This window comes from Ambystoma mexicanum, chromosome 8 (assembly GCF_040938575.1).
Source record: "Ambystoma mexicanum isolate Mex_15411 chromosome 8, UKY_AmexF1_1, whole genome shotgun sequence".
Classification (NCBI taxonomy): domain Eukaryota; kingdom Metazoa; phylum Chordata; class Amphibia; order Caudata; family Ambystomatidae; genus Ambystoma; species Ambystoma mexicanum.
The window spans coordinates 146,943,406-146,968,370 of NC_090929.1; the positions used below are offsets into that span (position 1 = coordinate 146,943,406).

General features: G+C 46.7%; 1 protein-coding gene across 8 annotated transcripts in view; it reads right to left on the reverse strand.

Annotated features, from left to right (window-relative positions):
• The window catches only part of DAB2IP (DAB2 interacting protein), a 1,964,804-nt gene that overhangs the window by 439,128 nt on the left and 1,500,711 nt on the right, over positions 1–24,965 (reverse strand). The gene's annotated exons all lie outside the window — the stretch shown is intronic.

The following is a 24,965-nucleotide window of genomic DNA, read 5'->3' on the forward strand; positions in this document are numbered from 1 at the left end:
GTGTCTGTCTCTCACACTCCACCTCCCTCGGTCTCTCTCAATCCATTCCTTTCTCTTCCCCCTCTCACTTCCTGTGTTTCACCCTCTCCCTTTGTGTCTTTCTTCCATCTCTCTCTCTCTCTCTCTCTCTCTCTCTCTCTCTGACGCTCTCTCTCTCTCTCTCCTCTCTCCACATTTCTCTTTCCCTGCGAGTCTCACTCTCCCTCTCACCTTCTGTCTCTCTTCCCATCTCTCTGGGTCTCTCGCCCTATCTATGTGACACCTTTCTCTCTGCCTCTCTCTCACTATCTCCCTCTGTATCCTGGTATTTATCTGTCCCCCTCTCTCCCCTCTCCCTCAGTTAGTGTAAATCTCAGGCTCCCTTCACCATCACCATCACTCAACCTTCCAAACCACGCCCCCTTCTAAATCCTTCCCGCTCCTTTCCACTCTGGGCTTCTCTTCCAATTTCCCTTGCAGTCTTCACATTCCCCTGCTCTGTCGTTCAGCCATACACAAGCACAGCCCAGAAAGCGTACCCCTCCGACTCCGACACTCCTCGTTTCACCTTCTTTCCCACTACCTGCTGCACTAACATCAAACCCCCCACCCCCCGCCTCCATAATCAACATTTTAGATGTGTTGTTCTTCTGTGTGGCAACCAGTTCAGCAGACGCTGAAATTGGGAATAATTGATTATGTATGAGATTTATAAAGCGCAAAGCTAGCTGAGAAACAAAGGGGACACACCCGGCATTCCAAATAGGGTGCAGGCATGGGCGGCGCCAGCCCCTGGCTTTGTAGGGCTGAAGCCCTCTCTCTTTAGGGCAGAATGCAGCTCAGCCTTTAGATGTCTCACAGCTCCAATGATTGCCATGGCATTGTGAAACTAAAAAAGCCTATCAGCCCTGCTTCTAAGGGTGGGCCGAGCGGGAAGCTGCCCAGGGCGCAAAGGGAGGGAGAGGCACAACAAAGGCAGGTTTGACTGTGCCTCAAGACATCAGCGAGTAAAGTGCCTGCACATCTGATGTCCAGCGGCTATGAAAGACGAGCAGCATGCCCCGGAAATGTTTAGTTTTAATCACTGAAGCCTGGATGAGTGGACTGGGTGGGTGTGCAGAGTGCTAATGTATTCAAAAAGCAAGCAAGCACGCGCTGTGCGGGTAAAGCTGTACTGCTTGCAGGAACAAAAGGGTGACAAAGGGGTGACATAGGTTCACTACAGCGCCAATCAGCAGCTGAGGATCTCTGCCCCATTAACTCTCTAGACAGGAGTCTTCAGACTTTGCAAGGTCTTGTTAAACACAGTTTCTTGTTCATGTTCCCGATAAAAGCCATGAATTTAGCAGTTCCAGTCATCAAAACCACGTCAGTGCACAGATAATCCACAGGACTGCAACAAAAAAAACATAATCAGAAGCTCAAGTTTCCCATTGCCATGCTTGAGAAGGACGGCCAGTCCTGTTTTTGCTTTGAATTCTAGGACTCCTTAATTTCTAAGGTAAAAACTTAGAAGGCCCAGAATTCAAAGCAAAAACAGGACTGGCCTTCCTTCTCAAGCATGGCAATGGGAAACTTTAGCCCTGCACTTTCGATGAGCAGTGAGCTTTGGAAATGAAGCCAAAAAGTTAGTTTATGCGGCACAGATATGGTAAAGGGGCAACTATTGTGCTTGGCCGCGGCATGCTGTCCGCATTTGTAATATAACTAAGTGACTTCACACTTTGCTTGTAAACTTGGGGGAAGAGTCAAAGAGGCCTCTACTCTGTCCCATGCCAATATATACATTACAAAAAATCCATATAATTATCCATTGCCTCCACCTCTTCCTCGTCCCAGTTCTTAACTCTGTGAAGGCGTTAGCCTTCACATCAATCCCTTATTGCATTTTTTTAACACCACTCAACCCCCCTCCACCCAGGTATAAATATGACAAAGTATGGGCACCTGGGCACCTCATCTTTGGTCAGCCTCTTGTGGCATTTTCAAGGACCTGCTGGGCTGCGTCTGGGCACACTGATCTTGAGCATTAAGTTAGGTAGTGCTTGTGCAGAGTCAAAGGAGTGTGCCGGAAACTCATTAGAGGGTGCGGCACATTTTTGTTGTTTGCCCTGGGCACCGTTTTGCCTAGAAACTGCCCTGCTCTCGATTGGGATGAAAGATGCAGCTAAGGTGTCAGAGGAAGGCAGACAAGCTACTTGGTGTCCTCAGCTCAGAGGAAAGCGGGAGGAGCAGACCAATTAGCAAATGGCCCCATTCACGACCAGCATTCTAAAATGTCATCCAAATGCGTCCCACCTCCTCCCCCCACCGTTTCAGGGTGACTACACCCTCTGGGTGCAGGTGTAGCAGGCGGGGGGGGGGGGGCTTCAGAACGGTACAACCTCCTTTAATGACGGGACGCTTTTTGCTGGGTTTTTTACTGCAAATGTTTTAATGAAAAAAACATCGCATTTTTTGGGGGGGTTATTAAATTATATATAAGGAATGTGGGTGTTTGGGAATAGATAACAAATGTAAGGGAATGGGAGTTTGAGGGGCAACCCCCCAATAATATATTTTTTTTAATTCGATGTGTTTTTTCGTTAAAAAATTTGCGATAAAAACCCCAGCGAAAAAACATCCCGTGATGAGATGGCATGGAACCTTCAGAACAGCGTCATGTTGCTGGACTGCATGACGTCAGGGGTTGCCAAGTGTTCGTGTGCACAGCCACTGTCCATTTTTATGGCATAATCCCCATCTCCTGTGGGGCGCCCTGACTCGCCATGTGTATTTGCCGTTGAGGCTCCGGCGTCTAAGCATGCCTGGGCACTAGCGAGGGCAGGGTAAGGCATTGTGACACAGCGCCTTGATCTTGTACCCTGGCAGCATGAACCCACTACAGCGTCCAGCCCACAGAAGAGATGTCCCAGGCGGGTCTGTGCCCATGCTGGATGCAGGCCAGGGCTCCTTTAAACATCCAGCCACCAAACCACAGCGCTGCACTGGGATTGGACACACTCCCAAGAGACCTTGATCAGAAAGAAGACTCAAATCAATTGATCTTCCGTTCTTTTTTCTTTACAAGCAACTTCGCAAACAATCAAGGAATTAACAATCTAACATGGAGTACTTTGTGTAGGTCGACTTCATTAAATGTGTTTATGTATCTTCGTGTGGGCTTCAGGGGAGTGGCACGGGCTGCAGCTGTGCACCCGTTTGTCCGCTGGCATGGTATGCATCTTCGTGTGGGCTTCATGGCGCTCTCTTTGCCATTCCTGCAAGGGACGGGCTGCAGCTGTGCGCCCGTTTTTCTGCTGGCATGGTATGCATCTTCGTGTGGGCTTTTGGGCGCTCTCTTTGCCACTCCTGCAAGGGACGGGCTGCATCTGTGCGCCCGTGTGTCTGCTGGCATGGTATGCATCTTCGTATGGGCTTCATGGCGCTTTCTTGGCCACTCCTGCAAGGGACGGGCTGCAGGGCGCTCTCTTTGCCACTCCTGCAAGGGACGGGCTGCAGCTGTGCGCCCGTATGTCTGCTGGCATGGTATGCATCTTCGTGTTGGCTTCAGGGCGCTCTCTTTGCCACTCCTGCAAGGGACGGGCTGCAGCTGTGCGCCCGTATGTCTGCTGGCATGGTATGCATCTTCGTGTTGGCTTCAGGGCGCTCTCTTTGCCACTCCTGCAAGGGACGGGCTGCAGCTGTGCGCCCGTATGTCTGCTGGCATGGTATGCATCTTCGTGTTGGCTTCAGGGCGCTCTCTTTGCCACTCCTGCAAGGGACGGGCTGCAGCTGTGCGCCCGTATGTCTGCTGGCATGGCGTGCCTCGGGGACGTTTACCAGGTCGCTTAGTTTGGTGCCAGCGGTCGGTCACTGCTTCTGTAGATGGCTCGTGGTAGTTGGTGAACTCTACGGTAATGGCACGTGCAGTACCAGTATAATGGCCGAAGCAAAACAACCTGGGGCTAATTTAGCATTTTGGCACCCGTATTTCTTTTTTTATTGGTAAAACAATAAAAAAAACTGTTTTAAACTTTTTTGTACAATCTGAGAAGGAAAACAAAACGTTAAATGAGGGGTGGACAAAGCTAAAAGGCAGGTTATTACAAGGAGTCCCTGTCCCCATTAAACAAAACAAAAAAATAATAACTTACAACACTGTATTTTTCTGCCAATAAAAAACACTGGCGGGCTTACCCAGTACCAATACACTGACGTGGATCCGGGGCTGGTTGCTTTGTATAGTCGGTGGAAGGATCCCACATACCATATATATTCATAAAGGAGGGCTCCTATATAAGATGCATTTCTAGGGCTATATAGAAGTCGCATGGCCACTGCAGTGAGTCTGCTTGCGGCCCTCATCCCGATGGCACAGCTAGGTGGGCATCGTGGAGTAATGGGTTTTCCAGGCCTATGAAAAGGGTCCACGACGAGTATCTCAGCCAGTGGAGGGTTCGCGGACTCACTTCTATCAAACAAAGAACCCCCCCTCACAGAAAGCTGTCACCCTCCTGATAATGTCAAGGACGTTTCGCGGACCCCCGGGTCCACCACGATGGCCAGGGCCGCTTTGAGTTATTCCCGCTTCTCGCTTTCCAAGCATTTCTGCTCCCAACCTATCCATCCTGTTATTCGTCTCTGCCTGACCCTCGGAGCTATTTGCAGGGGAGCTTCTCGTGTTTAATTAGCCCAGTACAGTGGAATAACATGGCGACTGCTTGCATGCAATGTTCGTGAGGGGGAGGGGTTGAGGGCCGGAGGAGAGACACGCACAATTACTAACGGTGGGAGTGGGCTTTGTTTTGGGGAAAGCGGAGGCAAGAGGGGTCGCCAAGATGCACGTTCATTTGCAGTCTGCAAGCTGCCATCACGAACAAGTAACACACCTGCGCCAGGTAGAAGTAGCCGCCTTGTCACCTCTGAAGTGTGAGCAGTGTACTTAGCCATCACAGGTTTTAGTCTAATGATTCCGATCCCACCTGCTTACATGTTTATAAGGAGAATAAGCTCCTAGAGCCGCGCTGTTCTATGGTTGTGTTTACGGCATGGATTTATTGATAATGAAAATGGACCGTCATGAAGAGTTATAATCACAAAGCAATCCAGCAAGTTAGCCAGAAAATAATAGCAGAGTGAATAGCCAGCAAAGCAGTAGGTTATAATCAAGAATGCAGATCATTATAACCAGTTCAGAAAAGAATACAATAGAGTTGGCATGTGTTTCTTGCTGGATGTGCTTCTTCAGGACTACATTGTTTTATTTACCTATACCTCGGTTGAAGATCACACTCTTAATGCCTGTGGGGGACACTGATACAAGGGCATGAGAAGCGCACACATTTTCAGAATTGATTTTCCTTGGATTACTCTTTGGATAGAAAATATAATTTACATCATTATTGGCTATTTGTGATCATGTTCTGGATTACCCGACAGATTACAGTTATATTCATGTACGCAACATTTTCAGAATGGCTAAATGTACGCCATAAAAATACCCGAATCACAGCACGGCTGCAGGGGTTCTCTCTCCTTGTATTTTATTGATATACCAGAGGAAGAGCGGTTTACCATCAGGACTCCATTAGTTAGAAACGCAAACACAAAGAGAGCACAGGACTGCAGCAGCAGCAACCTCCTGTTTGACAAAGTTTATATTTTAGACCAGAGTAACATTTCAACCAACCATTGCTTTCACCTTTTTCTTGTCCTAAATTGTACCTAAGGCAAACTTCTCACACTACTGGTTTTATTTTTTAATGCATACCATCTTGTGAAAGGTGCTTGAAGGAGGAGGGGGGCGGGGCGTCTGGTCGCCACATATCCATAAATATTGGATCCGAAAACAGAAGTGATACGTCACATCTTATGTTCTCCTCCACCACCAGGGCATCTGCACTCCTAAAGATCTCCAGTAGGATTGTCCAGGTAGCTTCAGCCCCCACGGAATTCTTGACACGAAGACGACTAACCATCAATTTCATAGAAAGCAAAGAGCAAGCCTTATGATGAAAGGCACATTGAATCCTGCCCGCCCACCTTCTTTAGCGTGCGCGGCAAGAACGTTGCTTCTGGCTCTAGGTGTGGGAGTGGAGCTTAAAACCACATCAGACGATCTCTATCCGCTTTAGTACTCTGAAGTACATTTTGCAATACACCGAATGTAATGTCGTCGCCCCCATCAAAGGGAGGGTTGGCTACAGATCTACGGCTTGCAACATGCCCAAGATGTAACACGGCATTGCAATTTGCACATTGTGATCCAAGCAGCTTGTTATGCACACCAAACTCATCTGCACCTGAATCGTATTTGGAATCGCGACGATCGAAGCGATGATAACCAGGATGAACACAGCACAGGAATTGGCAATTTTTTTTTTTTTTTTTAACGAATATGTCAAAGACGCACCATGCTGCAAGAACCCTTTTCTTCTGCTTTACTCTCTTGCGGAAGCAATCCATATATAGGATTTCTTATGTTTTGAGAAGTTGGCTTTGGCCTAGGATTTTGTATTCTCCCAGAAGAATTGATAATGTTGCGTGACCTCTCTGGTTTCTTCTTACTGAGGTTTACCCTGGTCTGCTCACCACTGTCAAAACAGGGCAGCCCATCCGGGTTTGCAGTTCAACTAAAGGTCAGATTCCTATTCAGGTGAAAATAACCAATAGGAACTTTGCCGAAATAACTTGGTTGATATTGATCAAAGCTGATCATAGGGTGAATCATGTCACCGACAGTATCACAGCCTACAAAATGCTTCTGGTGTTTGACAGTAAAACCGCTGTCACTGGTGGGCAAGTCCTCTGTGCTTCCACAGCTTGTGACATACATCATGGGAGGGAGCTTCCACAGACTTCCACCGCTAAGATCCCACCATGTTTGCTAAAGAAGGATACTTGCAGTTACACAATGAGGTTTGACGGCTAGTACAGCTGAAACAATGCACTCATACTTCAAGAACCTCAGCTGAAAATTTTGCAATGGACATGTTCCATCCGTCTCTAAGATATGGAGTGGCCAAAGCAATGATAGAGGGGTGTGGGTCTATGCCTCCTCCTCCAACAAACTATGCGTACTTGCCGCCATTTGAGCAGGAAGTGACTTTTGTAAACAATGTTCATGAATCCCACATTTTAACCAAGTCTATTCAAAGATTTCAAAAGCAATTTGCTCAAATCTGTTTCATAACATCCTGTGGGTTTATGATACACTAACAAAGATAGTATATTACAATCTAACACCACCTATATACATTCAAAAGATAACTGCAAATCAATCATTAAAAATGTTTTCTCTTTGACGCTGGACATACTGCTCGCTATACTTGAATTGCTGGAGCAAGCACACCTGTGGCACCTCTGTATTTTTCCTTGGCCTCCGCCATTACTTACAGAAGGTATGAATGTTTTGCACCGACACGAAATCGCTCTTCTTCACGTCCAAACACACTACACGAAATATGCCACTCACACACAGATACATTTCCTCCCTACAGTCATCTAACAACAGAACTCTACAACCAACTTGCATAAGCCATGCCTGGCCAATGCACCCACGAACCACAGGCACATAAGGTTCAAATGTGGAGACAAATGCCTCTATGCCCTTGCCATGCGCTGCGCAGAACCACACCCGTACGCTACACCCGGATCCTTCCGTGCATGCATCCGCAAAGCTCGCTTGCATTTTCACCTCAATCCCCACAAGCCTAGGCCATGCCCCCTCAATCTGATTGATCGGAGTTCCTGGTTACCATGCAAATATAATGATAATGATGTGTTATTTATATAGCGCCTTAATCCAAAGCGCTTTACAGAGCACATATTTACATACAATATCACCCAACCGAAATTGGTACTCATTTATCGACCTCAGAAGGATGAAAGGCTGAGTTGGCCTTGCCGGGATTCGAACCTGCGACCTGCAGATCACGCTCAGATCGCACCAGCAAGTGCTCAACACACTGAGCTACCTTACCAGCAGCGGTGCACGGTATAAACCACAGCAGGATAGCATATCATGGATGGCCTTCAGATGCAAGGGCATTGCATTATCAATACACAGCCTTGTGCTAGTGCCATTGGCGCGGCTATGTCTTCCTGTACCCTTGCAAGCAGGTAACGCGTCCTATTCTAGGCCAATACGGTGGAAAACGCTTTGTATCCATACACTCAGCAACATCCCTTGTACAATGAGCACCACACCTGCATCACACATGAGCAGCAAAAGCGGTGCTTTAATATCAACAGTGCATGGTGAATGTAAAATGATATGCCTTCGACTCTGCAGTACAGCTCTTCCCTTCTAAACCAACACAGTTCTTTTCAATATGCAGTGGAGCAGACGTCTCAGTGGGTTGCGCATATACCTCAGCGGTTGCCAGTCAGAGGTGGGAACCCTTTGCAGGGCCATCCACAGCAGTTAGTTCTTTTAACTCCAGGGCACGTGGCTGTCCACATCCACCGCAAGACCTACCAGTTATGGTGGACTTTGGTAACCAGGTAGACCGCAAGGTCGCTCCGGCGCAGAGGACCTGGGCTCATCGGCACCTGCTTCACTATGGCCAAGGCATTTTTGAATGGCTTCTAAGCGGTTAAGGTTGATAAAAGGATTACCATTGTGGCCAATAATGGCCCCAATTATTTAAGCACCGTGGTCCTATCTGCTGTGTGGTAAGCACTGTGTAACTGGTGTATTTTGTTATTGTAATTGACCAGCATTCCACAATTTCCGCAAGGAGTGAACAGGTGGACGTTGCCCCAGGTAATCTCAGACAGTCTTTGATTTCCCTTTGCCTTCTGGGTCTTGTAGTCCTGCATTTACAAAGGGAGAATCAAAACAACAGGTACCATAAAACGAAGAGTACAACCAGGAGTGGACGGGCAACCCACACCCGTAACTCTGAACAACTCGAGAATTTCCCACACATGCAGCCGATCAACATCTGGCTTAGATGGGCACCGAAAACTACACCCTCCCTGAGAAATATAATGTGGTGCCAGTGATTGCCTGCTGCACCCAGTGTTAATGGACCCAGGGGGCATTTGTTTTGCCAAGTCTGATGGCTTATGTGACATAATGTTTATAGACTCTAGTTCGTAGCTGCATTGGCCACTTGTTGTAACATATCTTTTTACAATTTGCACTGGCCACACTATATGCATGCCCAAGATTGGATAAGCAGAGCAGTGGTGAGAGCACTTTGAAACACTTGCCTGTGTATAGGCGCTGTATAAATAAACATTACCACAGCATACACAAAGTCATTTGTAGGGGTGGTGCGATACAGCCGAAATTCACTCCGCAGAGAAATTGGCGTATTCTGGCCAAAATCCAACCCGTCAGCGTTGCCGGTTTCAGAAGTTTACACACCTAAAATTGTATTTGTTGGGCAGATTTTGCCTGAAATTTCAACCAAGTATTGGCCCCTAACTTCCTGTGACGACAGGCAAAGCACCCAAAAATATATAATTTAAGGCGGGAAAACAATTCACTCAAAAGTTACGGATCATGAAAAATCTGCTCAGCAGCACCCTGGGCGAATTGGTGCCCCCCCCTCCCTGCGTGCTCCTGGTCAACAGGGTGCAGAGTGGAGGCGGGGCCAGGATGTGGCACTTTTTTAAATTTTGTGAATAGGGCGCATCAGCACCCTATTGATATTAAATGCGCTCCGCGACCGCAGCCGCATTTAATAACAAAGAGGCACCTGCCACGCCTTCTGCCACTACGCCAGCTATTAAATGTGCCCACGGCGGAGGGGAGCATTTAATAACAATAGGGTGCTAACAACAGCACCCTATTGTTAATAAATGCGCCCGCAGCAGTGCGCACATTTAATAGCAAAGGGCAGCCTGTCGTGCCTTCTCCCAAAACGCCAGCTTGGGGGAGCCCTTGAAAGACTCCCCCGAGCTCGCGTGGTGGAGGATAATGGCGCCCTGGGGGGCAGGGGCGGCGTGGCGCCCCGGGGTTGCCCGGCCCGCCCCTCTCTAAGGCCGGCTCTGGGTTCCAGAGTTATAGGTTTTTGAATGCCCGGGTGCCCACCGTTGCACACCCCCACCCCCCCACTATGAACAAATAAATCAGCAAACCTCCAGTCCGATTAGCAACAGTCCTCTGTGCGCTTCGAGGCCCATGGGCGATTTAGCCCTAACAAGACATTTAAATCAAATCAAATGATCCACTCCATTTTTTAGGCTATCCATATAAAATACATTTTAATACAGTGAACCCAAATAATAACAATATCATGATTTGTCTATAGTGCTTCATGTCCGATTTCTCCCGTTTCCAAGCACTGTAATACCTTGATAATGGTAGCTGTGAGGGCTATTTATATAGTCTGTGGTTTTCTTGAAAACCAGGTAAGGCGAGATGCGGAGGAGCTTTTGCGGAGCAGATGCAAAGATCGGATATTAGAGAGTCATTTGCCATAATCTGCCCATACACGAACACCATTGGGCAGCTGTTACGGCCAGGTAGAAACATTATGACAGCGCCAGTTAACGCCTATACCATATATAAACAAAACGGTTGGCTCTGCCAATGCTTGTTAAATTGGCTTTGCAGAGCGGGTCTTCCAATGACTGTCACTCAATGTATGTTCTTACTGTTCCACCAATGTTACCATGTTGACAAGGTAGCATTTACTGAGCCACTCGCTCCCCCCGCAACAAACAGGGCCACGCACAAAACATGGAGTAGTGTGTTGCAAAAAAAAAACAAAAAAACAACCACAGCTACCCATTGTATTAGGACATCCTAATGCAAACCCTCAGTCATCCATTGAATTAGGACATCCTAATGCAAACCCTCAGTCATCCATTGAATTAGGACATCCTAATGCAAGCTCACAGGTATCCATGTTATTAGGAAAGCCTGACGCAACCCCACAGGTACCCATGTTATTAGGAAAGCCTGACGCAACCCCACAGGTACCCATGTTCTTAGGAAAGCCTGACGCAACCCCACAGGTACCCATGTTCTTAGGAAAGCCTGACGCAACCCCACAGGTACCCATGTTCTTAGGAATGCCCAACGCAACCCCACAGGTACCCATGTTATTAGGAAAACCTAACGCAACCCCACAGGTATCCATGTTATTAGGAAAGCCTAACGCAACCCCACAAGTACCCATGTTATTAGGAAGCCGGACGCAACCCCACAGGTATCCATGTTATTAGGAAAGCCTAAATCAACCCCATAGGTATCCATTTTATGAGGAAAGCCTAACACAAACCCACAGGCATCCATGTTATCAGGAAAGCCTAACGCAACCCCACAGGTATGTATTTTATTAGGAAAGCCTAACGCAACCCCACAGGTATCCATGTTATTAGGAAAGCCTGACGCAACCCCACAGGTATCCATGTTATTAGGAAAGCCTGACGCAACCCCACAGGTACCCATGTTATTAGGAAAACCTAACGCAACCCCACAGGTACCCATGTTATTAGGAAAACCTAACGCAACCCCACAGGTATCCATGTTATTAGGAAAGCCTAACGCAACCCCACAGGTACCCATGTTATTAGGAAGCCGGACGCAACCCCACAGGTATCCATGTTATTAGGAAAGCCTAACGCAACCCCATAGGTATCCATTTTATGAGGAAAGCCTAACGCAAACCCACAGGCATCCATGTTATCAGGAAAGCCTAACGCAACCCCACAAGTACCCATGTTATTAGGAAGCCGGACGCAACCCCACAGGTATCCATGTTATTAGGAAAGCCTAACGCAACCCCATAGGTATCCATTTTATGAGGAAAGCCTAACACAAACCCACAGGAATCCGTGTTATCAGGAAAGCCTAACGCAACCCCACAGGTATGTATTTTATTAGGAAAGCCTAACGCAACCCCACAGGTATCCATGTTATTAGGAAAGCCTGACGCAACCCCACAGGTATCCATGTTATTAGGAAAGCCTGACGCAACCCCACAGGTACCCATGTTATTAGGAAAACCTAACGCAACCCCACAGGTACCCATGTTATTAGGAAAACCTAACGCAACCCCACAGGTATCCATGTTATTAGGAAAGCCTAACGCAACCCCACAGGTACCCATGTTATTAGGAAGCCGGGCGCAACCCCACAGGTATCCATGTTATTAGGAAAGCCTAACGCAACCCCATAGGTATCCATTTTATGAGGAAAGCCTAACGCAAACCCACAGGCATCCATGTTATCACGAAAGCCTAACGCAACCCCACAGGTATGTATTTTATTAGGAAAGCCTAACGCACCCTCACAGGTATCCATGTTATTAGGAAAGCCCAACGCAACCCCACAGGTATCCATGTTATTAGGAAAGCCTAACGCAAACCCGCAACTTTCTGTATTATTTGACTGCTTGCCATTAGCACATTTTCTGCTATGTGTTTGTGAAATATTAGATGTTGAGTTTACCTGAAAACCAAGGCTTCAAATTGGACCATTTCTATTTCCCTCGGTTTGAAATGAAGAAGAGTCGGGTTTAAACTCGATGAGAGGGACTCGGGCCCGTGTGCAGGTCCACAATCTGTGGAGCCCTTTCTGCCAGGGGCATGCGTGTGCTTTCTCCCATTCTCTCGGATGTGCGTTTAGAAGCTGCTCCTCTGTAGTGTGACGCTATACTCGGAACGAAGCGTCCACGTCGTTCTTGCTCCCACAGCCGGGCCCACAGCCCGCAGCACACCCTCAATGGAGCAGTTCCAGCGACTGCTGCTGTTTGGTTTTCCAAGAGTGGAATTTTGACCCGAGGCAAGTCGATAAACACAGGCTACCTGCCTGAACCTGCGTCGTGCTGATCGACTCTACCCTGGGCTGGAATGTGAAAGCACTGCGGCCATTCCTAACAGTATTGTGCAGTCGAAAACACAGTGTCTGAGGTGACCACGTGGCTTAATGTCAAGGTTGAGACACTTTTCCGGTCCTGGCCGTGATTAGCATCAAATGTGGAGGTGAAAATTAGCCAAGACTACAACTCCCAGAATGCTTTCAGAGGGGGCTCTGGGAAACTCTCTACCAGCAAAAACACAGCCCATGGACTTGTTCTTGGGTGGATGGCCCCTGGGAGAGTCTCAACCAAGTCTTTAGCTCACTGTTCTTTTCACAGAGAAGACATTTCCCGGCACATCAGTCTTTGTCCTGCCCTGGGGCAGTCCACCTCACTGATGATGCCCAACAAGGCTGAAACACGTGTATGGGGTTGCTGTGGTACTCTTGTTCAGAGGAGAATTGCCTAGCATTTTGGTGCTGGACTGCCCCAGGGCAGGACACAGACTGATATGTGTGGGGAAATGTCTTCTCTGTGAAAGGGTCAGTGAGCTACAGACTTGGTAGAGTCTCTCCCAGGGGTTATTCACCCAAGAACAGGTCATTGGGCTGTGTTTGTGCTGCTAGAGAGATTCCCAGACCCCCCCTTGTTTCCCAGAATGCTTTGTTTGTAAAGGGATAGCACATATACGGGTAAGTGATGTGCTGGGGTTATGGATAGACTATCTCCCTCACTTGCATATTTCTCTGGTCATTGACCCCAATGAGTGAATTAAGGAATGAATTAAAGATCTCTCGTCCGGCACCCGTTTTTAAAAATGTCATAAATTAAGACTGAGCCATTGTATTCCAAAAAGATATGGCCCAAGTCAGACTCGGACTGGCCAACAGGGAAGTGCCAGCCCATGATAAGAATATATGGGCCACTTTTTTTTGGCCAGAGTGGGTCAGTTTGATAAGTTGCTACACTAGTTTTAACCAATGTTACTAAGCACACATGCTTTCAAATATTTAATCAACATATTTGACGGAAAACCTCAGCTTGGTTACTATGTGCGTTCTGTAAAGTAACTAATTGACTGTGTGATTGCGGCCCACTTTTTCATTGGCGCCTGGACAGATTTAATGACAGAGTTGAACTCTGAGTGCAATCTGTAGAATTTGCATAAAAGATGTGCTTATGCTTTCATGCGTGATATGTGTGCATTTGTTGCACAATGCATGTACAATGCCTGAGTAGGGTGAATAGCTATTTTCTTTTTCGCAAGGCGACAAGCATTTTCCCAAAACTGTGGTCATTTCTGACGAGCGAATTCCTGCAGCCGTCATATTAGACTAGCAGGCCTATTGCACCTAGATATAACGACGCAGCCTTGATACAAAGAATCCAACCAGCCTCGCGGTACGTATGCACCCACCACTTCAGTGGACTTTGGCCGCAGGCAAGGCTACTCAACTACATGCTCCAGAATGCAGCAACCACCTACGACAAAAATTCGGTCCAGCTGCACACAATGTTCCGCTAGACCTAAACAGAATGCGCAGCACCTGTGCGACACATCGTTTCTCTTACAACCCATAATTCTCTTCAATTCAGCACCCATCCACGTGCCTGATCCCATGGGCAGCTCAATGGGGCCAGCCCACCTAACTCCTCAACGTTAAGGCCATATTAATGGGATAAAGGCACTATACAAATGACTATTACTATTGTGTGCGGTGCCAATATCACCCCAACTTGTGGCCTTTCTCACATTTGTCTGTCCACTTACATCAGTGGTATTCTGGTTCTACCGCCCACCCCAAGAAGCTATACGTGCTTAGATATTCTATTAAAAGCAGTCACTGTAATCCCTTTTTAAAAGAGCCCTTTGCCCCCCCTGGACCTTTTTTCAGGCTATCTAGGCAGAGCCAGCCCCCCAGTTTGAAGATCACTGAATCAATGTTAGGTTTGAGATGTGTCTGAAATGGACGTACAGTCTCAACAGTGTGGAAGGTCTCCCCCATTTCCACTTCTCCTATTTACCACTCACCGGGCCTTCCCAGAGAACACCCACCTATGCAGATCTGGAAATAAGTTAAGGGTGCACGTGCACAGTGAAAGCATTACACACTCGTAGGTTACACTTATGCACATTGGGTTCACCTTGTGTAAATCATGCTGGAATAACACTACCGTGCAAACTAGGATCCTTTGCCTTTCACTCACGGCTGTAAAATATTTTGTCATTCTGCCTGGTAGGCTGCAGGTGCTTTGTTAGTACTCAAACTTAAAGGCGCCCAATTTATGGAATTTTTTGTACAGTGAAAAGTGACTTTGCACTGCTGAAAAGTGACTTTGCACTGCCGACTCAAACCCTGATTCATGGAACTCTGCAAAGTTTGTTTTTTTCCTTAAAAAGTCCCTTTGCTTAGCAAAAATACACTTTGCACTGCTCCACCCTCATTCATGGAGCAGTGCAAAGTGTACTTTTGGCATGCAAAGTCACTTTGCACGTCAAAAAGATACTTTGCACTGCTCCACGAATCAGGGTGTTTATTGGCAGTGAAAAGTCAGTTTGCACCAGTGAAAAGACACTTTGCACCGTGCAAAAAATGTCATGAATCAGGTCCATGGTGTATTCCAACTCTCTGTTACACTGGTCAATTAGTCAAGTGCGAAAGAAGGTATTAAGAGTAGCCGAAGCTGACGATATTTTCTCTGCTGGGAAATAGGCACATTCTGGTCAAAATCCAGTTTTGCCACCAAAGGGAAATTGGAAATTTTCTGTGTTTTCCTGGCTTAATTTTCAATTTCTGGGCAATTTTAACAATTCGGAAAATTAAGTGCAGCAAAAAGTTTGTTTGCTAATTGGTTCACATTCCAAAGTCATTCTAAAGAAAGAAATTTTGCTGCAAAATAAAATGTGTCCAAAAGAAGCAAATCACGAGGAATACAGCCTGCCCCACGGACAAAGCAAAACAGGAGGCACATTTTCCTCAATATCACCATGTCGATGGTAATTTTGCCCATCCCTAATTAAGATGCTCCCCCCCCACCCCCGTATCCAAAGTTTTCAAATTAGCCAGTAGACCACACGCCCTTGGATAGTACGCAGGCCAAATTGGATAGGTTTCCATTTACAAAGGCTTCTCATAGGTCCACTGAGAATCGACGAGGGCCAATCAGCAAAGAGATTGTGCCATTCTAGGCATTGGCCCATGCATCTGGGTTATTGCCTGCACATCATCCAGAAGCATAAACTAGAGCACTGGGACCTTACGGGCAAGACAGGAGAATCATCATTTCAAGTTAATCACTGTTTTTGCAACGCATGTTTGATCCCTGCTCAACCGTAAGTTAAACAGGCAGGTTTATAGTGGTCTTCGTCTGGAGCTGTGGTTGTCGCTGAAGTCTCTTGAGTGTGTTCTGCTTGTAGACGATAAATAATATATCAGATATATATATATCTGCAAGAAACTCACAGAAGGAAAAGGAGCATGTGCCTGGTCAACAGTTGCATCAGGAATCATTTTATAATGAAGGCTCCCGGTTGGATTATATTTATTTTCAACATCTCCATTAGTTTTTTGTAGTCATTTTAGGGTATCGGGTAATAATGTCCCCATACATAATGTCAACGGAAAAAGCCATTGATGACATTATATATGGTGACATTATGTATGGGGGCGGGTTGCAGGGATGTCCCCTGCTCCCACTGTAAAAAAGAAAAAGAATGTGGGGGCTTGCGGGGTTGTCCTCTGCATATTCAATGTGATAATGTCTGCAAAAAACTGCAACTTTTTTGTCAGGAGACATTTTTGCGGGGACATTATTACATTATTACATGGAACCCGTTTTATCTGTACTTATCAACATTAGATTTAGTCTGTAAAGAACATAAGTTGCAAGTATTGTTTTTCTGCCTTCATTCACATTACACATGTAGCTCTTTGAAGCCATGTCTCCTGACAAAAAAGTTGCAGTTTTTTGAATATGAAGAGGACAACCCCGCAAGGACACACATAGAGCTGGGTTCTTGTACATCAAGTCAAGATCCATGTTCACATTAAAAACAAACAGCTGCTCCTTCTGCTAACACGGTACATGTCGCTGCAGCCTTTTAAACAATTGCAAAGAGAAATAAAGCACATTTTGAGTCTGTACTCTGTGTTACTTTAAAAAGCAATTGGCCTGCAAGGGAAACTGACAACCTGAAGAGCTAATTAAGACTCATGTAGTTGGTAAAGTAATCAGTCTTACAGTTCAAGATTATTTGGTTTCAACACCAAGGGGCAAAGGGTTATAATCATCTCTAGGGGCCCCCTCCTTTTTATTTATTCTCTATCCTCCCTCCACTCCTACCCCCTTATATGCCCTTACCCCCCCCCATATTTTTAAAAGTTTTTTTTTCAGCTGCAAAAAAACAAACGGGCGATTAATGAACGTTGTACCGTTCCCTGCAGGCTAAACAGATGTTTGATGTGAGTGCTTAACTCACCGATCTATCTTACCAGACGGAAATCTGTTATAAAGGGATTTCTTCGCAGGATCAGAACGCTGGCATAAAAGGCAGCTATGCACATTCTTAATGGGAATTAATCACTTTTTAGCATTAGAGATTCCAAGCAAAAGCTGCAAATAATTTAAAGACGCTGCCACTTTCAACACAGCTTTGCCAACCAAAGACAAGCAGCTCTCAAATATGTACAACAAACACAGTCATATTGTGCCCTGTCTGGGCACAAAGGGAGTTGCTGGGAGGTTTTCGGGTATACAGAAATCTTCATCCATCCCCTATTCCCAGCAAGGGGTGAACACATCCAGGAAATCTCACATTTCAGAATGCGCAGAGACACCAGTGGGGATTTAAACGCTACCACAAGACTGTACCCCATGCATCGAACACTACCCTATCCTAGTGAGTTTCTCTGGAGAGCACGACATCTGTTATTGCCCGATTAAGGTTGAGTCACCTGAGCGAGGCGTTTACAAGATTGCACAGAACGTAAAACCACAGCTGCACAGAGTTTCACTAGGAGGCTTTGGCGCAAGAGCACTTCAGATAATGCAAAAATAATGACCAAAGAAGCACATTTGAAATCCCCCTAAAAAAGAAACTGGCGGATTTTGGAAGAGGAACTACTGCATTTAGATGAAGAAAAGATGTTTACAATTTAAATAAACATAAGTATTTAAGAGGTCAGTCGGTGGAAGCAGCTTTGGGGGTCTTTCTAATAGTACAAAATATGACACAGCTTGATGTGATCAGTAGCACTGGCCAGAAGCATTTTAATTCAATAAAAGAGGTGCATTTGGGGTGCACTGGAATTGCTGCCTCTGCAGGGATGCAAACATCCGCTGTAGACTGCGTTGCAACTCCTATGGTGTATGTGTACTCTTGAGTAAAGCACTCTATAACCTCATATAAATACACATTTAAAAAAAGTACAAGTGCAAGGGTAGATGGTCTGACTGATAAACTGTTAGAAGTAAGAGTGCCTGGATCTTTTCCCTGCTTTAGTAGCCGGATGTTTTTGAGGGTTGTTAAGCACTGTTCATTTACATGCTGTAGCATTGGGTTCTTAATAAATATTGAATTAATAAAAAGGTGCACATCGGCCCAACATTAGAGGTGGCGGGCCTCTGATGTCCTTCCTTGAGATTTCATCCGGGAAGCAGAATTCACAGTGCACCTGATGGCCCCTGCGCTTCCACTGTGATTATGGTGATGTGATGCTACTGAGCGCAACGCAGTGGCTCCCCGGCCACTGGGTCGCCTTTGGTGTAAGTTACTTGATCTCCTCCAATTTGCATGCACCGTGTTTTGCCAACATTGCTTCTTTGGTTTACTGACATCTTCTGGTGCTCCGAAACTTGAGACGGAGAAGTCCATGAAAAGCAGACGTGTCTCTATGCAGCGTGAAGAGAGCTTCAGGTGCGACTTGCAGGTGCACACTGGGAACGTCTGATGGGACCCCAAAAGTGTTGAGTGGTCCAGGTTTGCTCTTCAGGACAGCCTGCGTTATCACCAGGAGCACACACGCCTTGCTGTTGCCTAAACAATCAAACCGAACTCCAGGTGCGGACCCTTCTTGCCCAACTAGCTAATGACCTATCTCCACTACCACCTTCTTGGGAAAACCCCTGGAGAAGTTTGTAATCTCCTAACTAATCCATCACACTGAATCTGTTGGCTGCCTTCATAATCACCAGTCTGGCTTCAGAGCAGGCAGAGGCATGGACACTGCTCTCCTGAACACCCGTGATGACTTGCTCTTAAATCTCAACTCCAACTCACCTTCTGCCATTATTTTCCTCAATCTGTCCTCTTCCTTTGACACAGTCAATCATTCCATCCTCATAAATTAGCCTAGTGACACCCTGGGCATCACGGACCGGGCACTGGATTGGTTAACCTCTTTCCGCTCAAATCGGCCCTTCCAAGTTCAACTGGGCCCCTTTCTCTCTTCTACCTAACTCTCGACTTGCGGCGTCCATCAGGGCTCCATCCTCTCACTGTGGCTTTTCCACATTTACCTTGTCCCACTTGCCTACTTGATCTCCACCTTATTTCCTCCTTTCCACTATTATGCTGATGACACAGAGCTCCCCTTTAAGCTTCCCTCCTCTTCCTCCTCTCCTTCCTCTCTCATTCCCGATTGTCTGGCTGCTATTCAGGTATGGCGTGCTGATAATAATCTCTGCCTAAACACCAGTAAGACTGAGATCCTTCTCATTGGGGCTCCTATTCCCTCCTAAACTCTGACCGACCTCCTTGGGCTCCCAACCCTCACCCTCGTGTGAGGCTAAAAATGTGGGTGTCATCTTCGACTCCCCTCTCTACTTCTCACTTCATATTGCTGACCTTGCCAAGAAGGCCCACTATCAGCTTCACCTCAACAGAGGCATTCTCCCTTTCCTCACCATCCCCCAGAAACTCAATGTCTCCAGAGCTCTGGTTCGCTCAAAGCTTTATTGCTGCAATGGCCTCTTCCTTAATCTTCCTCTTTGCTCACTTTGCCCTCTTTAATTAGTCCAGAATAGGACTGCAAGACTTATTCTTGGCCTCAAGCCCAGGAACTGCATCTCTCCAGCCCTTAAATATCTCCACTGGTTCCAGGTGGCTGAAAGAATCAAATTCAAGAACCTCTGCATCATCCAGAAGGATTTCTTGGACCTGGCACCTCGCTACATTCAACTCTCTCTCCCCAAATACCTCCCGGCTAGAGTCCTTTGGTCCTCTATCTCCAACTCTCTGCAGATTAGACGTTCCTCCAAGCAGAGAGTGGGGGGTAGACCTCTCTCTTCGGCAGGAGCCTCACTCTGTAAAAGCCTCTGTGCCCATCTCCGACTTGAGCCAGATCTCCTTAAGTTCCGGAAGCTTCTCAACACTTTCCTTTTCTCATTTTCCTTCCCCCTCCCCTGCTAGTCTCCTCCTGCCACTATGTTTGGATGCCTGTGTCCCTTAGGAGTCTCGCCGGGGTCAGGCCCTCCTTTGTCCAATTTTCCCATCTCACTCCTTCCTACCATCATTTGCTCTCGCACCCTTCCCTAACTAGCCTCCTAGGCTGGTTCTCCCCCTAACTATAGGCCCTTTCCCCTTGCTCCCCCTGGCACTGGACCTCCTTGGCACCCCTTAGCACTTGCCCACCTCTTGGGCCCACTCCCTCCAGCACTTCTCCTTCCTTCACCCTCCTCTTCCCCAATCCCTTGTCCTCCCCTGCCCCCTCCCCTGCACTTCTTGATACTGCATTTGCACGATCCTAATGTCACAAGGCCTAGTAGGACCGTTACTGTTATTTCTCCTCTGTCCCCACCCCCTTTTTTGTCTTGTGGTGCCTGGAAACACTCTTTGCTGTACAGGTGCCATTCAAATGCTCAATAAATTTTAAAAAAAACAAACAATAATTAAAGTTGGTTACTGGGAAGTAACTCGTCTAGGGTGAGGGTTGGGGTCGTGAGATATGGTCAGAGGTTATCTGGGCTTTGCAAATAAAGCTTTCATAGCACTGTGGTGGTCAGCATGGGGTGGCGTTATTAGCAGGTGTGGGCTAACAGGCACATGCATTGGATGCAGTGTGCATAGGGTGGTAAGAGAGAAAAAGGCATGTTAGTTGGGGGGCTTTTGAGTCCTGTGGTCGAGGGACTAGACCAACCTGGTATGGTTTGGGATTGCAGGCGGGACAAAAAGGGGGAGGTTCTTTACTGGTTGTAGTAATCAAGATAGTGTGGTTCTTATTGTGCTTGGGTCTGCTTTATGATCGCACAGACGCCAGTCCCTCCTGGTTCTACAAGCATCAACAGAAAAGCACAACCTCTATCCTACCCCTCTTCCCTCACTAACCAATCCAATCAATTTTTCTTACAGAGCATCGTGAGTGCCTGGAGACCATGCAAATCGCAGCAGTGCACGGCATACATCATAGTAACATAACATTACATTGTTACGTGGTGGAAGTTCATAAGGGACTTTAGGAATCCTGTATCCGTGGTTGATGGGCTAAACAGGACCAGAGGGGTTTCAGTCAAAGTGTACGCAAAGGTATGCTGCCATGCAGGACAGAGCTTCAATTTCGGTTGTCGTGGAGGGCGGCTAAGACCGAGAGGATTGCAGTCATCTCTTATGTTATGGTCATTCAAGGCCTGGTGTCGTCTTACATACTCATAGTGGCGTTAATATCCTGTGGCTGTTATGGAGGATGCGATGGAGAGACCTACATGATTTATTCCGATCCAAAGAGCATTAGTGTTTGTGATGTTATGTCCAAGTAGGTCTTGGGATCCCGTGTACATAGTGGTTAAAGCGTGTTGTACTAACCTGATTGCATACAGTCTATAGCAGTTTGTACCTATACGAATTTCTTTGTTGGAGTCTGGACAACAGCTGGGTTTCAAGTCACTTTCTAAAGACCAGCTTATTTTCCACTGTGCAGGGTCGTCTCTTCGACCCTGTTTCCATAGGATGGGTGCCAGGAATCAGACGGACAAGCAATCCTCATGGGCATTTACGATTGCATTGTGGCACTGTAACTGGAGCAGCATTGCTGGATCGCAGTTTTCAGCCTGGTGCATAGTGGATGAGTAAGTGTGGTGTGCCATACTGGATTCTGTATTTGACTGGGCACCAGTGGTGGGATGGGAGATCTGGGTTGATGTTTTCCCACCTTTGAACTGCAAGGAGGGGTCTAGCGACAGTATTTCACACCATTCGTAGATGGTTTATCCACAGGTACTCCGTAAAGCGCGAGTATAGGCTTTTGGCATTATTCAGTCTAGATAGTACTGGGGCAATGCCCCCCATGGTTCTAGTTGGCAGGGCACCATACACCTGATCTTAGTTGAAAGAAGCAGCTCCTCACAAAGTCCTAAAGTTGGTATTCGAGAGCGAGGGGGGTTTGTACACGAGGAGTCCACAGATTTTGACTGTTGAGATCATCTGTGGGCAGCTTCCCATTTCTTAAGGGCAAGGAAAGTTTGCTTGGTCGAGTGTTTCGGAACCAGGAATAATCAGCTCTGATTTAACTACATGGAGTTAGAATTATTTTGCCATAAGTGTTAGACAATTGCTAAGGTCTAATTGGTTACAGGTTGAGCTTTGGGTTTTGCCTAGGTTATTAGATAATGTGTGCATCGCCGTTATAGCGGCACCAGGGGAATGAGTTCCTGGTGTTGTGGATAACTGGAGGCAGGTTGGAACCTTGAAGCACACCACCAGAGCTGTTGGACAATTAAAAGAGCGTCAGCCTGCTAACAAACACCCGCAACATTAATGACCTTCATTTTCTGAGTTGATCATGAAAAAATAAATTTTCAGGCTTAGATACAGTGTTACTAGGATAGATAAAGTGTTACCAGGTTAGATACAGTGTTACTAGGTTGCATCAGTTAATGTAACACACATACAACTCTCATGGATTGATTTCCTCATATGTCTGACTCTTCATATGGCCTTTAACATGACCTCAGGCCTTCCACACTCTCACTCTTCTGTCATTTCTCAAGTTGTACCCATAGACTGCAATGGAATAAAAGGAGTAGGTTATGTAGACCAGTATAACATAACAGTGATCATTTCATTTTCATATAGCGCATCAGGCCAGATTCCTCCGGTGTCTAAGCGCTGCACAGCAGACGAACCCAAATAATGTAGCCTCAGAAGAAAGAAGGCCCGAGTTGGCCCTGCTGGGATTCAAACCTCCGAGTGCTAGTTGCACGCATCTCAACAGCAGGTGTAATGTTACTGGCTTCCATGCTAACCAAAAAAAAAAGAAATATACGTGACTTAGAAAAGATGGCTCAATTGGTCTTGATGAATTTGGTCCAATTAGGAGGGGATAATGCACTTAAGTTATTTGAACTCAGCAGTAGGGTAATTTAAGCGCATGAACCCGACTCAATTTGTGCTCATCCTGAAAGCTCCTAGGGGGAGGGGGATGGGAGGAGTGGCCACAATCTCCTGGCAGCTGTGAGATGAGTTTTCCCGCAGCTCCCTGTGCTTTTACCCTCCCCAGACAATCTGCTGTCATCAGCCTCCATATTACAGGCAATGTATTACTCCCAGACATCTGGGCCGATGATTAAATGGAAACCAATGAATGGGGTCAAAGGCAACAGGGGTATTTTAGATAAGGTTACACACTACAATAGCCCTCCCTATATATCCCAAAAGATATCAATGGAGGGCTTCTGTGCAGAAGAGAGACCCAGTGGTGCTAGAGCCTGCTTCAACATATGGTAGGTTATTTGAGTAAAGCCGTTTCACATTGGGCTCATGGAAGCGTATGTTGATCTCAATTTGCATCGATGGACAAGGCCGGGTTAATGTCCCCGCGATGGTTGCGACAGGGATAGCCCGTTTCGATGGGATCCTATTATTTGTGCGTTGCCTCTTTGGGTGAGTCTTCAATTCGTGGGTTGCCTTCCCCCAAATACCCCCTCACAATGGTGCATCCTGGGTTTGTAGAGAGGCAGAGCAAGTCTCAGGAATGGTATTTACTTGGCTTCACTAAAGTTGCTTATAGCGCAAGGTTTGTGAAAACAGAACGGTGCCATGAGTATCCGGGAAACACACTACCCCTCCTAGACACCATTTAGGGGTAGCAAGGTGGGGCAAATCTAACCCCTGTGTGTTCCAGAGTCTCTCACTGGATACACATTTTCATGTACAGCAGAGATCTGGGTGAGGCACCTATGCTTATGCCACAAGGAACGCTCAGTGGTGGGTCAGCTTCTGCCGTGTAGTCCCTTCTCTCGTTCCATGGTGGCCATCTTGTTTTTTTATTTTTTTTTTCAGTTATGAAACGCTGACAGCGTTCTACGACTTCCCAAAATAATCTATTAGTACCCCGGTCCCGCAGGCCGGGGTACTAATAGAATATGCCCCTCGCTGGGGGGAGGGGATTGCCGCTTTTGGTAATGCCCTGGGACCTGCGTTTAGGCCCTCGCAAACTATAGGCCCCAGCGCATTACCTGAAACGATAATGCCCCCCCGACCCCAAGCTCTGGGTTCATTGCTTTTTTAAAAATGTTACAATCTTAATTTCTAATGATCACTTGAAGTATATGTTGCATTCGTACTAAGAACATTACACTGGTCTTATTGACAAAGCACATTAGCAAAACCGGGAGTAAACATATACAACATATACATTATTTTCTGATAGAAGGCTATCATTCCAGGATGGACACTTTTACACTTCTATGTTGCTCTTTCAAAATACTCTTATAAGATAGACCAATACCATCAGTGAGGTCGCTTGGCTGCTTTGCATAAAATCATCGATATTTTTGGAAACATAAGAATGAGGACACACCTTTATATTTGCAAAGCAGGTCTGGAAGAAAAAGGTAAAATCCTTGAGTCCTGAAGTACATAATGCACATTAAGCTTGGTGCTCACTTTTTTTTTCTCACAAAAGTCACTGGGCCTCATTACAAATTGCCCGGTATGCAAAAAACAACGGTGGCGGTAATCCCGCAGCCACTGTTGTTTCCATGCCGGGCGATCACAACTCCTGCAGGCGGGAGGTGATGTTCCTGCCAGGTCTGATCTGGCGGGTTTAACACCGCCCGCCTGCAGGCGGACGAGGAATCACCGGCAGCATTACGAGTCCATAGGACTCAATGGGAATGGGGATTAACACCATTCCGCCTCCGTGATTCCCGGGAAACCGGGGTTGTAATGCCCCAGTAATTCCAGGAATCACGGAGGCGGCATGGTAATACGACTCCGGCGGTAACCAGGCTGTTTTACCGCTGCAG